Here is a 13,944-nt window from a genome sequence, read left to right on the forward strand (position 1 = left end):
ACAGCGAACTCAGGTCATAGTTCACTTGTGTTACAGGCAGCAGGGTGGTACAACGCACGGCTGAGGGATTCTGCATCGCTAGTTACTCACTGATATGAAGCTGATACATAGATGTTGGGTTGGCCATGCCTTCTTCCTAAGGGGGAGACCTTGCACATGTAGTAGACCTGGAGGGCTTGCTTGGGCCTATTCTTCTTCCATTGTGGCAGGTAGGAGGCCCGGGTCTCCGAAGAACCACGGCCACTCACCTCTTCAGTTTCCTACCACCACCCTTCTTGGCAGTCCCATGACAGATCGGTAAGAGGAGCTGCTGTGGTCCAGACAGACCGCAAGTGGTCGGAAATGAGACATCCCCTGAGGCACACGCATGTGGAGACTAGGCCAACATCATGCCGCTGACACCGGCAGCCGGTGCCATCTGCCCTCAACCCCTCCTGCACACAATGGCAACTTCAAAGAGCTGCAGAGGTAATGCTATAGACCAGCACTCACCAAGAAGAAGAAAACGACTGGACAGGTGCAGGGAGGGCTCAAAGGCTCAGTAATGGGATCTGAGGAAGGGGGTCTCACAGACAGAAGAAATTCATTATGAAGTGAGGCAAAGTTAGGTGCTTCAGAAAAAACAAAGAAGCAAACAAAAAATGTGGCAGATACCAGAGTTAAAAAAATGTCCCCGCCCATCCATTGAGAAGAAAAGGAGTTCCGATGAGGTGACACTATTCATCAATGAGGATGTTTGCATACTGCATGTAAACTGCAAAGGTTCAATGAGTTCTCATCATGGTGTGCAGTAAAACTAATATGTAGCCCTGGTGCTCCACTGCCAGCCAGTATCCTAGGATATTCCCTCCTTAATTCACTTTTGACTTAAAAAATCTTTTACTCTGTTCCAAATTAAGCACGTGAAAGCACGCCAAAAATGTAGCCAGAACTCACTAGAAAGTTCATTAGATAAATCAGAGATGTGATATTCTAATAGGAATGGATAAGGCAATTGCATCAGCTTTGCCTTGGAGCTCAGCAGGCCTGCACAACACTTATGCTGAAGCGGAGAGCGGCACGCCCTCTGTAGGCCACTAATGCACCTACCCATCACAGGGATCACATGAAGAGCAGATATATAATTTCTGCTGAAGAGAGTATCCAGTTGTTCGCCAGTTACATGCATGTGCTGTTTGAGCAATAATCCAATACCCATGCCAACTGTGTGTCTGTACCATGCTTATCGAACGGCTGCAGAACCTGGTAAGGTGACCAACTGGCCTGGGTGCAAATTCATGATGGTGAGTGTAAAAATTCAGGACAAAGTGTCAAAATTCAAGCCAAAGGTAAGTATTACAGACACATCAGAGCAGGTCACACAATAGTACATAAATAGGTAAATAGACAACCAACAAAAGTAAAAGTCAAAATATGTTTAGATTAGGTTGAGACAATAATGCACGTCACAGTTTTTCGGTATGCATGCAGCTTTGAGCAACTGTGCAGGTCTTTTTGTGGTATTTCGTATGATCCTAATCTATTTATATGGGTACTGCACTGGATTGTACAGTCTGATATTTTGTTTACAGTTCATGGTCCTTAGCAGGCATGTTTGGTGCGAGAAGTGGTTGGAAAGATCTGCTCTGATGGACTTTGTTACTAGCATCTCATATCTGAGTGCCATTGTGAGATGTAAAGCAGCACGCATAGAATGAGGCTAATTGGGACCTACAGTGCTCGCCTAGAGTGTAGTTTTATGTGTCAGATCGCTTCAGGTATTTCATGTCTGTTCAGCTGATGAGGACTGGTTTAGGGGCTGGTACAGTACTGAGTGATGGATAAAACCCATAGCAGACAGGTCTTGTGTGAAGGTACGAGTAGGCAGGAAAAGGGAGTTATTAACCAGCCTGCAGGAGCTATAATTGGCTGCACACTGCTGATTGTTATGGTATTATTGTGGGCCAGAACGGTTAGATAGGAGTTGACACTATATCATGCCCTTGCTAGCCGTATGTCAGTCCTCCTAATTTTACCGGAATATGGTAAATGGGATACCGATTGGGCTGTTTCATTTCTGTGAGCTGTATGCTTTAGATTCTCCTTGATGCACAGAAGTGTGCTACAGACTAGAAACTGTATGTTGTTGAAGCACTATTGTAGGCAGGGCCACTGGATTTATGCAACAGGGGAGGGTCAAATTATGCGTCAGGGTTGAGTACATTTTGCAGCCAGAAAAGGCAAATTATGCGGCATAATGCAGCACATTTTTGTAAAAGTACGACTTCATTATTTTGTCATTTTTAAACTTGAAAATACTGTCTGGGCATAGGTTACACCTCATTAATAATGACTTTAACACTCAAATATAGCAATAAGTAACAGAAAAGTGACCAGTCCAGCTGTGCAAAAGGCCTTCCACTGCGCGGCTACACAGGTTGCTGCATTTTTAGTAACTGCTGAACCGTTTGAGCTAGAAACAAAACATTTTTTTGTTAAAATCTGGGGATTATGCAGAAGAGGATGTATTATATGGCAAATGAGGCAAATCTATAATTATGCAAAAATCGCAGTAGCCACACTGCAGATTATGCTAAAGAGGATGGATTATATGACAAAAGCGGCAAATCTACAATTATGCAAAAATCGCCTTGGCCACACAATCGCATAATTCCAGTAGCCCTAATTGTAGGTCAGAAGGAGGCACTGTCTTTTAAACACAGAACATTTTCTATTGAAATGGAAGCAAAATTCCAACATGCAGTGTTACTGATAAAACTACATAGCGTACAAATGATACTGTGTGGAAATGCAGTTTCAGCAAATGTGTAGAATTTGAAAATCAACAAGTAAAGTGTCTTGATTGTTTTGATCCTATTGAAACTGTTTCCAACACACTTCTAAATTACAAAAAGTGGTCCATTTGTGCTTTCCTAACTGCTGATATCTTTTGAAACATGTGTACAGTTCATTTACAGGTATTTAAAAGTTGTAGTGTGTTAAAAAACAAATGACAGCTTACAGTCTGTTTTTGCACCCCCAAGAAAATTTGGGAAAGGCATGGTGCATTCTACAACACATTTGTCATTATATATTCAACTGGATTAGCTTCTAAAGCATTGTAAATGATGACCTTACTGTGCACCCAGATACAAAAATCTTTGCTGGGGCTCTTTAATGATTCCCTTACTAATACAAACCATTCCTCTCATCTCTCCATAGTCCCTCTCTCACATGTTTTTTTGTTTTATAGCCCTTCTCATACCAGTATAAGGTGTTGCAGCACTTTACATAAAACACACACACACAAGTATAGAAAATGTTACATAAGGCAAAGGGTACTACAAGGTGTAGGATGCACAGTTAACCAATACTGGCAGGCATTTTTTAAGAGTACTTGGCCTGAAGAAGGACAAACTCAGGATTCATAACACAGAGGTTAGGATTGACTTTAATCATAAGAATTTATTTCTACCCAAACAAAACATTTTTAGTAACATCAGGATAATGAAAGACTGGGAAGAATAACTTTCTTACCGGTAACATGCAGTTTTCATGCAGCTCTCTGTTGGCAGTTTATAGCTCACTGTGCTAGATTACGAATGTAAATTAGGAACTGCATAGTAACAAAAGAATCTCGGTGAGAAAAAAGTTCCTTGATATGCATGGTACACATTCTTTGCAGCAGGCATATTATCCCTCTGAGCAACCTTAGATGAAACAGAACTGCCACTAAACAAAACTCCCATCTTTCTCCAGCAGTTACATTAATAACAAATGTTAACTTGACACTTTTATTATTGCCGGAAAACTGCAGTGCTTTTACTGCTGCACGGCTACAAAACCGGTTCCCACTAACAAAAGCGGCCTCCTCACACTTCCAGTCTCCCGGGGAAACGCCTGATGCCCGGTCAGATAAGTCCAACCTATCTACCACTCTCCAATGGTGCCCCTCATCTTCACATAGATCTTCTCTCTTGTGTATTTAATTTCTTTTATAGAGCTACTCATCCCAAGTATGTAGAGCAGGGTGTCAGAATACATTACATCACACACATATTATACAGAGACAATGACTGATCTAAATTTGTAAATCAATGTATAGAAAATATTACTTAAGACAATGAGGGCTAGAAGGTATAAGAGTCGTATGTCATTCATACTGGTAGGTATTATATGTTAAGAGTGTGTGGCCTGGAGAAATATAGAAACTCAGGATTTAAAACATTACATGGAGGTTGGGGTTGCTTTTACTAACTAGTATATGTTATTATCCGAAGGAACCCTATTAAGCAACCATGGAATAATGAACGATTGAGGAAAAACAAAGGCAGGTAGCTAAAGACATTAAGTGACAACAGCAGGTACCCACTGAGCTATCAACATAAACAATTTGTTGATCTGCAAGTTACACCTTGTGCTTCACAAGAGGCACATTATTGCTCTGCGCTACTTTGAGCCGACTGGGACTAGGCACAATTCAGATCTTTCTAACAGATACATTTATCACCAAAGTTAAACAAAAAATGTTTTTATGTGCCAAAAAAAACATTCTGCAATAAGAACAATTGATGGACAGAATGCAGAACAATGTCATCGTTCACCCCAGTACAGAGATCTGGGCCAGAATCCATTGGGTTTTTTGCTCACCACGCCATTCCAGTTTTGACCCAGCCATATGCACATCAGTCTTGACCCTGCACCCTATGGGAACACTCCAGCCCGAACTGCCAGGCCAGGTCCTCCCTGGACAAGCATCCTAGGACCAGTTTCGGGCTTTCAGGCCTCCTCAGCCAGGATAGCGTGACTCCAGTGGCATGGAGAGCACAGGACTCACGTCTGAGTATACCCGTCCCACTCGGGGTGACAAATGTAATGCTGGGGGAGGTACTATGCAACGCTTGCATAGTTTGCGCTACTTCGCACTACGCGAATTGCACGTAGCACAGTGCAAACACTTGTAGTGTAGCAGTCATTTTTTGCTTGCTCGCGGTCCTCAACGTCAAGTTGGTGACCGTGAGTGATCAAAATGTAATTCCGGCGAGACTTTTTCCTCGTTCGCGATCAGCAACATCAAGGTGCCAATCGCGAGCATGGGAAACAAGCATTGAAAATGCAATAGGTCTCGCAATAGAAGAGTTTGACATTTTTCGTTTTGCATATGGATGAGTGGCGTTGCGTGGATGAGTGGCGTTGCGTGGATGAGTGGCGTTGCGTGGGTGAGTGGCGTTGCGTGGGTGAGTGGCGTTGCGTGGGTGAGTGGCGTTGCGTGGGTGAGCGGCGTTGCGTGGGTGAGCGGCGTTGCGTGGGTGAGCGGCGTTGCGTGGGTGAGCGGCGTTGCGTGGGTGAGCGGCGTTGCGTGGGTGAGCGGCGTTGCGTGGGTGAGCGGCGTTGCGTGGGTGAGCGGCGTTGCGTGGGTGAGCGGCGTTGCGTGTGTGTGGTGTTGCGTGTGTGTGGCGTTGCGTGTGTGTGTGGCGTTGCGTGTGGCGTTGCGTGTGTGTGTGGCGTTGCGTGGGTGTGTGGCGTTGCGTGGGTGTGTGGCGTTGCGTGGGTGTGTGGCGTTGCGTGGGTGTGTGGCGTTGCGTGGGTGAGTGGCGTTGCGTGGGTGAGTGGCGTTGCGTGGGTGAGTGGCGTTGCGTGGGTGAGTGGCGTTGCGTGGGTGAGTGGCGTTGCGTGGGTGAGTGGCGTTGCGTGGGTGAGTGGCGTTGCGTGGGTGAGTGGCGTTGCGTGGGTGAGTGGCGTTGCATGTGTGAGTGGCGTTGCGTGTGTGAGTGGCGTTGCGTGTGTGAGTGGCGTTGCGTGTGTGTGTGGCGTTGCGTGTGTGTGTGGCGTTGCGTGTGTGTGTGGCGTTGCGTGTGTGTGTGGCGTTGCGTGTGTGTGTGGCGTTGCGTGGGTGAGTGGCGTTGCGTGGGTGAGTGGCGTTGCGTGGGTGAGTGGCGTTGCGTGGGTGAGTGGCGTTGCGTGGGTGAGTGGCGTTGCGTGGGTGAGTGGCGTTGCGTGGGTGAGTGGCGTTGCGTGGGTGAGTGGCGTTGCGTGGGTGAGTGGCGTTGCGTGGGTGAGTGGCGTTGCGTGTGTGAGTGGCGTTGCGTGTGTGAGTGGCGTTGCGTGTGTGAGTGGCGTTGCGTGTGTGAGTGGCGTTGCGTGTGTGAGTGGCGTTGCGTGTGTGAGTGGCGTTGCGTGTGTGAGTGGCGTTGCGTGTGTGTGTGGCGTTGCGTGTGTGTGTGGCGTTGCGTGTGTGTGTGGCGTTGCGTGTGTGAGTGGCGTTGCGTGTGTGAGTGGCGTTGCGTGTGTGAGTGGCGTTGCGTGTGTGAGTGGCGTTGCGTGGCTGAGTGGCGTTGCGTGGCTGAGTGGCGTTGCGTGGCTGAGTGGCGTTGCGTGGGTGAGTGGCGTTGCGTGGTTGAGTGGCGTTGCGTGTGTGAGTGGCGTTGCGTGGGTGAGTGGCGTTGCGTGGGTGAGTGGCGTTGCGTGGGTGAGTGGCGTTGCATGGGTGAGTGGCGTTGCGTGGGTGAGTGAATGGTTAGCTGTTGCTTATGCGACGTATAGCACTTAATACTAAAGTAGGCAGACCTTCTTAGCCTTTGTGAGAATAATAGCAAAATAAAAATAAAAACCAGATCAAGTCAAGGACGCAAACGGCACCATGCTATTGTTTATTTACTCAGATGATTTGCATAAAAATGTAACTTGTGAGCACGTTTCTCTAACTCTCCAATAATCCCATTACAACACTTTGTACAAATGAGATTGGGACTCATCCTTCCGAAGTCGAGAAAAATGTGCAACGCTGTGTTGAAGTTAATTTTTTTAATTAACAAAATGCAAATAATGTGGAGAGATTTCAAGTGATTCAGGAATGGGCGCCCTTGTAAAGAGAAAGTACGGCCGGCCTGGGCAGTGATAGGGGAGGAGGGAGGAGAAATGCGAGTCACGGCAGCAGCAGCCTTTGATGTGCCTGCCGGCCGGCCGTGAATAATTAGGGGGTGAGAAATGCGCTCGGAGGGCTGCCTTTGATGTGGTAATGCGAGGCAGGCAGGCAGGCGGCTGGTGGCATTGTGCACGCGCTTTTTAGGGCTTGCGCAAGCGCAATGACCTAAAAAGCACATGCACTTGAAGGAATCGCCAGTGGAATCGCCAGTGGATAAACACTGGATAAGCCCCTATAGAGCTTCGCCAGCTATGCGCTGAAGCGCATCAGCAGGCGAGCCCTAATAAACCTCCCGGTGAGATTCTCAACGCGGGGAGGTCAGGTTTCTCATTGCGAGTGGTCGCGTATGGTCGCGACTGCTCGCAATGAGAAACTACCAGTCCGCGTTGAGAAAGCTGCCGCTCGAGTAGAAATCTACGAGCGGCAAAAAACGACCGCTTGCACTGTGCAAGATGCGGTTTGCACTGATTGCACAGTGCCGGATGCTTGTCCGCACTGTGCAATTAGTGCAAACAGAATTTTGCACAGTGCACTACGCAGTTCGTGTAGCGTGAAGTGCTCTTCGGGTAACTACGCGTACCGCTACTACGCGAACTACGCCCAGGGTTAAACAAATGCAAAAAGAACAAAAAACATTCTAGCACACAAGAACTCTCCAGTCTATGCGAGCTATTTCAAAATACCGCCTCCCCACCCCATCTTGGCCCCCCTGGTGTGGCAGAACAAGCCCCTGAACAAAAACAGAATGCCCTGCCCTTGACCGAGGATGCCCATCTCATGCTGTGACTGCCCAGACTGGCCCACTGTCATTCTGTATGTGACAATAAGCCAGCACCCAGGATGATAATGGGTCAAATCGCAGCCTGCGGGAGATCGAAGTGGGGCTGCTCTTGAGCAGAGGATGAGTGCGAGGCGGCTTCAAGGAAGTTCTGCAGAGCTCTGTGGCTTTTTGCAGGGGAAAAGTGCAGCTTGCTGTAATCCCAAAATTACAGACAAAAGGCGTACGTAAAAGGGATCATCACGGACAACGGATGTGAGATCCAAATAACGGATGGTCCGTGAAATTAACGGACTGTTGGTCCATTGAGGCCTTGGGTCTCTTTTCAGCATTGGAGAAAGATGTGGAATGGAGTGTAAGAGAAATCAGGAATAAAATATGATCTTAACTGTTGGGAACTAGGTATAGCTGACACGTGGATGGCCCAAGGAGGGAAAAAGGTGCGTAATCACCCTATACACAAATGAGATGGCCTGGTGTTTGGGTGGCAGTATTCACAGTACATCCACCCACTGAGGCCTTCTCAGATGCTCATTCACACGTAAAGAGTGTAGTAGTAGAAGTTATTTCACCACCCCAGCCATACATTTTGTCTATGTGTTGATGGGGCCTTTGAATTCATAGTTGGAGTTTTGGCCCAGAAAAGACAGGTTACAGGTAGGACTTCTTAGCATGAGCAACGTAAGCCCAAAGGACAAGCCTACTGTGTGGGGTGGATCAGGCCTAGGATGCTCTCAGTTGGGGATACCTCCCCCTCAAACTCAACCTAATCAATGACATGACTAGAACCTCACTTTAATTGGGTACATACAGCTCATGTTTATTAACAACAAAATAACATCATAACACAAACTTTTGTGTTTAAGAAATGTTGCTGGTGAAATGTTAACACTTGTGGCATTCCCATCTTTTAACAGATTACCACAAATTGCGCACTTCTTTCTACCAAACAGTTCCATCTTCATAAAGGTGCATAATTATATGCAACTATTCACATTGCTGGACTGCAGGATATGTTGCACAGCACTCGGGTCCATTCTTGATCTCATTCCACCCAGACCACACAGTTGAAACCACCTTCATCCACGAGGGGCAGTCCTGGACCTCTGCCCAAACTTAACACCTGCTGTGAACCCACTCCTCTCTGCCTCCAGGTACCATTGGGATGCCCCTCTGCCATGTGAGCGGGAGCTACAGTCCCGTGCCCTACACTTCTGAGTGAAATTGTGAGTCTTGAACCCAACCTAGAGTGAAATGCCCTTCAAGAAGAAAACTTGACGGACCACCTCAGTTCTGTCCAACCCATGGTCTCTTGCTTCAGTTAAAGGGCATGGGTGGGTAGTAGGCGCAAGCGATGCATGTTACAGCTGCGTCTGGCCCTGTTTTCGTTAAAGTAGAGGTAGCACCAAAGATGGAACTGACCTATAAAATTACCTGTTCATGCGACAGCAGGCCCACAGGGTTACATGCTCTTCACATCATCCATTTCTTCCCCACTATCTGGAACACCTCAGGTCTCCCTGTGCGAACCTTCTCCTGTCCCCTTCTCTGGGCCAACAGGTAGAGCAGGAGTAGGGTAGGTATAGGGATCCACAGAAGCCCCAGGCCTCACGCCGCACCCCTGTGGTGGGAGCGCTTTGATCACTCAACTGCAGAGTTCTTTCCCATACGGGGAAGAGAGGTGAACCTGGCTGTGGTGTTCCCTCTACACGTAGTACATCTCGGTAGAATAGGCGACCTGGGAAAGTCACCTTTATGCAGTGAAGGCTCTGCACTTGTTTGGGTGCAGTCCTCCTGTTATGTTAGGCACAGCCAAAACGGCAAAATGGGAGCTGCCTCGGGCTCCTGAGAGTGAGCGTCTGCAAACTCAGAGACGTAAAAAAGAGGTGAGATACTCAGAGACGTAAAAAAAGAGGTGAGAAAGAGTCATGTTATTTCTGCAGCGTCAGGTGAAAAGGTAACATTCATAAAAAAACACACTGCCGAGGCTGCCTCTCCTGGGATTTTATTCTCAACAGTATGAGTCAGGGGCCCTCGGGCAGCCAAATGGCACATCAAACCTTTCCCAGCACAGTATGGGAACATTATTCATTTCAACACCCCATAGTTAGGCCCAGCCTCATCAACAATGTGCCATTCATATAGCTTTGAAGACGTTAGACAATCTCACTCCTGCTTGCCCCTCCACTCAACCTGCAGCGCCAGATTCGAGGTAGAAAGCTCCATATGAATACAATTACACAACAGTACGATTCTCAAAAATCTGCACCAGCCAGTGGGACAGAGTGGAGCAACAGCTCTCTACAGTGATCACAGTACACTCGGTGCTCCGGCGAGCATTTTGTTGAAGGGAAAATGTTCACATTTCTGGAAAGGCTGTTGCCTCAGAAAGGTAGAGCTGGGGAAGAGTCACCTCGATGCCAGGGTTTGCCAGCCTAAACCTGAGTCTCCACCAGTCATGCTAGCCTTTGAGAGGGAAGGGCCTATATGCCCCTTAAGGACCATCCACCCACAAATGCTGCAAATAATTTTCATGTTAACTAGTTCTTATTTATAGGTGACCACATTATGCCAAAAACTAGTGTTGTTTACACAAACCCGTTAGCTTTTATTGCAGGCTCTGGATTTTTATTAAGGTTCCAGAGGAGAGTAGGCGCTGTACACCGCTGGCGTCAGTCCAGGATCTTCTGTCCGCCCTGTGCGGCCGCACAGCCCGCTGGGATTATCCCAGATAAGCTTTGTTTGATGGAAAGCGCGCCCACTGCACATATATATCTCATATAGATCTGTCATGCCCACAGCCGATGCTGCCCGCATCCAGCCAAGGGCCAGGAGAAGCTACGGGCAGAGGCCGCCTGCAGAGCTCTGGAGATCACACGGGCGGAGCTAAACCAGGGGAGGCAGCAGCTAAGAGGGAGGGAAGACAGAGGAGGGGGCTTTACGAGTCAGAGAGGAGACACGAATTAGAGGAGCTATAGGGACGGAGGAATATCCTGCTGGACCTTTAGGGAGCAAGTGAAGCACGTGGGCTGAGGTCTTATGGGAAGGGGCATCTCGAGGGAGCTCTGGCGAGTATAGATAGGACAGGTGCAACGGGGCTAAGGAAAGAGGACTAATGCCAGCAGACCTAGCGCTAGACAAAGAAGAGGATATATTCTAAAGGTCATGCCGAGACCTCTCAAGGTCGGTGGAAGAGCGACCAGATGGGAGGGCACGACTGTCTGAGGAGAAACTTCCAGATGTCAGCGCAATACTGTGTGACAAAAGTGAACGGGGAGTTCTCCGGCTGCTTGACCCTAGTCTCGCCTCTAGCATTCAGAAGTATGAACGTTTAAGATCGATGTAAAGGCTGCAGTCGCCCAGGGTCCAACCGTGGAATTCCGCGGGCGCTATGAGCAGATGCGCGCACAAGCGCGGGCCCGCAGCCCGCCTCACCCGCACCGAGAGAGGATATACAGTATTTTCAAACGCACATTCCCTTCCCTCCCTCCCACTGAAGAACAATGCCTCTTTTCTTCAGAGTGGATGCTCAGGTAACTAATACTGCAGAGATGAACAGTCCGCCCGCGAGGGCCCTGTCTCCACGCACAAAGAGGATATTCAGTGGCAGGTACGGCGGGGGCCCACCGTGGACTCGGTAATGCTGATGGCGGGAGAGAAAGATCCTTCCTAGGGAGGCCTCCCTCAAGGCGACACGCCATGCTCCCGGGTGGTGTACAGCACACTTCGGACCTTCGCTTATATTGTTGGAGAACACAGCACAACACATTGACCACTGTAATGTTTAAAGACTGCGTACCCGCAGTCTAGTTGATGCGCACGTAGCCGTGCGCCTACGTGAGCGTGATACGTCACGCCGCGTGGGCTACTTAATAAAGGAGGCGTGGCCCCGGAGTTAGTCCGGACCACGCGGAACGACAATCTGGTGTCCCGGGTCCTTGTGTTCGGCGCAGCGACGGCAGCGCTGCGCACCAGATCACGAGGCCCCAACAATGGCGACGAGGTCCAGACGGACCCATGCGGTGCCCCGACGCCCCTTTTGATCGGCTCCGCTGCTGTGCGCGACTGCGCTACCATTGTCGGAGGCCCCACATGTGGCAGTCCCGACGCGCACCACAGAAGGCCCTTGCAGCGGTGACTGCATGACGGGGAGCAGCGGCGGACACGCTGCCCTGACGACGGAGCCGGTGCACAGACTTCCAGCACCAGGTAGAGGCGTGGCTCTGCCCGTGATCGCTTGCGGAGCCCCGGCGCCCCCCCTCACTGCATCGGTGGGCGCACCTCAGTCCCACGTGGGCCGTCCACCGCCGGCGGAGGCACTATCCAGCGCTTCATAGCGCCCCATTGGAGTGGCTGACAGGGAGGAGCCCTCATCCTGCGACATCCGCCCCTGCGTTCCCACTGGTGGCCACCACGTGCCACTATGGTGACCATTCCGCCCATTGAACCCTATGTGGTCGACGGCGCTCCTGCGTCCCTGGCTCCACGCTGGAAGGACTGGACAGAGCGCCTACAATTCTACTTCGAGGGGGACGGTACGGCGAGAGAACGACTCAGGGCGCTCCTTCTCCACCTTGGAGGGAAGGACATTCACAGGATCTATAAAACCCTGGTGGAGGCCACTCCTCACACCTATGCCACGCTCCTCAATGCGCTCACGCACATTTTGAGCCCATGGCCAGTAAGGACTACGAGCGGTTCATCTTCAGGCAGGCGCGACAGGAAGCTGAAGAATCCCTCGACGCCTTCCATGGAAGGCTGAAAGAACTGGCCAGCACATGCGGTTTTCGCGACGAACAGGAGGAAATACGCGGCCAAATCATACAGGGGTGCTACTCCTCCAACCTGAGGGTGAAGATCCTCCAAGAAGATGGAAAACCGTTAGCAGATATTCTGAAGCTGGGCCGCTCCAAAGAACTGTCACAGGCGAGAGCGTCACATGGAAGCGGCGCTCCATAGACCAGTCAAAGTGGAGCAAGTCAATGTGGCCGAACAAGTCAATGTCGTCCGGCCGAAGCAACGCCCTTTTGGAAGAGGATGGCCACCAGAGCGTCGGAAAGAATGTGGCTACTGTGGAGGTGCGCCACACCGGGCTCAAGACTGTCCGGCGCGTGGGAGAAAATGCGGTTCATGTGGGCGGCTGAACCACTTCGCATCGGTGTGCAGGTCCTCCAAGCAAAAGCCCGAAGCAGCCCATGCCGTCAGAGAAGACCCGGACAGCGAAGACATGGACGACGACTCCAATAATTACCCGGTCCACTATGTGTTTGCCATAGACCAACCACAAAAGAAGAAGCGACGTCTCCCGAAGTGCCGCATAAGAATACAAAACCAAGAGGTGAGAGCCACAATTGACACAGGTGCCTCGATTGAACTCATGGCGGTAAATGTCTACAACCAACTGCGAGAGAAGCCCGTGCTGAAAACGGCCAAGATCCTAGTGTTCGCCTATGGACAAAAAACCCCAATCCCGCTAATTGGGTGCTTCCAAACAGAGCTGCAACACCATGACCGGAAGACCCCGTCCACCATCTACGTAACGAAGGAAGGCAGTGGAATGCTACTCAGCGGTCAGGCAGCCGAAGACCTCCATCTAATATTCTTCGCGTTGGCGGTTCTGGAAGAAGAACTGGACACGATTTTCGAAGAGTTTGAAGGCACCTTCCAGGGCATCGGATGTCTAAGAGGGAAAGAAGTGTCTCTCTACATCGACCCTTCCATCCAACCCGTTGCTCTCAGGCATCGCAGAATAGCATTCCATCTGAGAAAGAAAGTGAAGGAAGAACTAGAGGCCCTCGAGAGACAGGGCATAATCGAGGTCAGTGGACCCACCCCGTGGGTGTCCCCGATCGTGGTGGCACGCAAGCCCAAACAACCAGGTCAGGTCCGCATATGCATAGACATGCGCCTACCCAACGCAGCAGTTAGAAGAGAGCGGCATTTAACCCCCACAATTGACGACATCCTGGGAGAGCTGAACGGAGCAAAGTGGTTCTCCAAGATGGACCTCCGGTCGGGCTACCACCAGCTGCCCCTTCACCCGGACTCCCACTACATCACCACTTTCTCCACCCACATAGGCCTCAGACGGTATCGACGTCTCAATTTTGGCATATCTAGTGCAGCAGAAGTCTTCCAAAACACAATCAGAGAAGTTCTAAGGGGACTCCCAGGAGTCCTGAACGTGAGCGATGACCTGCTCATATATGTGAACACTGTCGAGGATCACCACAAACGGCTACGAGGAGTGCTGCGGAGAATC

General features: G+C 49.9%; 1 protein-coding gene across 2 annotated transcripts in view; it reads right to left on the bottom strand.

The window, feature by feature from the left end:
* RASSF7 (Ras association domain family member 7) overlaps positions 1 to 13,944 on the bottom strand; it is a 146,940-nt gene that overhangs the window by 57,760 nt on the left and 75,236 nt on the right. The window contains exon 2 of one of the 2 annotated variants that reach the window (XM_078682833.1): positions 3,517 to 3,595. The exons of the other annotated variant lie outside the window; for it this stretch is intronic. The gene's annotated coding sequence lies outside the window, so the exon portion shown is untranslated. The remainder of the gene's footprint in view (positions 1 to 3,516; positions 3,596 to 13,944) is intronic. 2 annotated transcript variants of the gene reach the window in all.

Source organism: Lissotriton helveticus, chromosome 3_1 (genome assembly GCF_964261635.1).
Source record: "Lissotriton helveticus chromosome 3_1, aLisHel1.1, whole genome shotgun sequence".
NCBI lineage: Eukaryota > Metazoa > Chordata > Amphibia > Caudata > Salamandridae > Lissotriton > Lissotriton helveticus.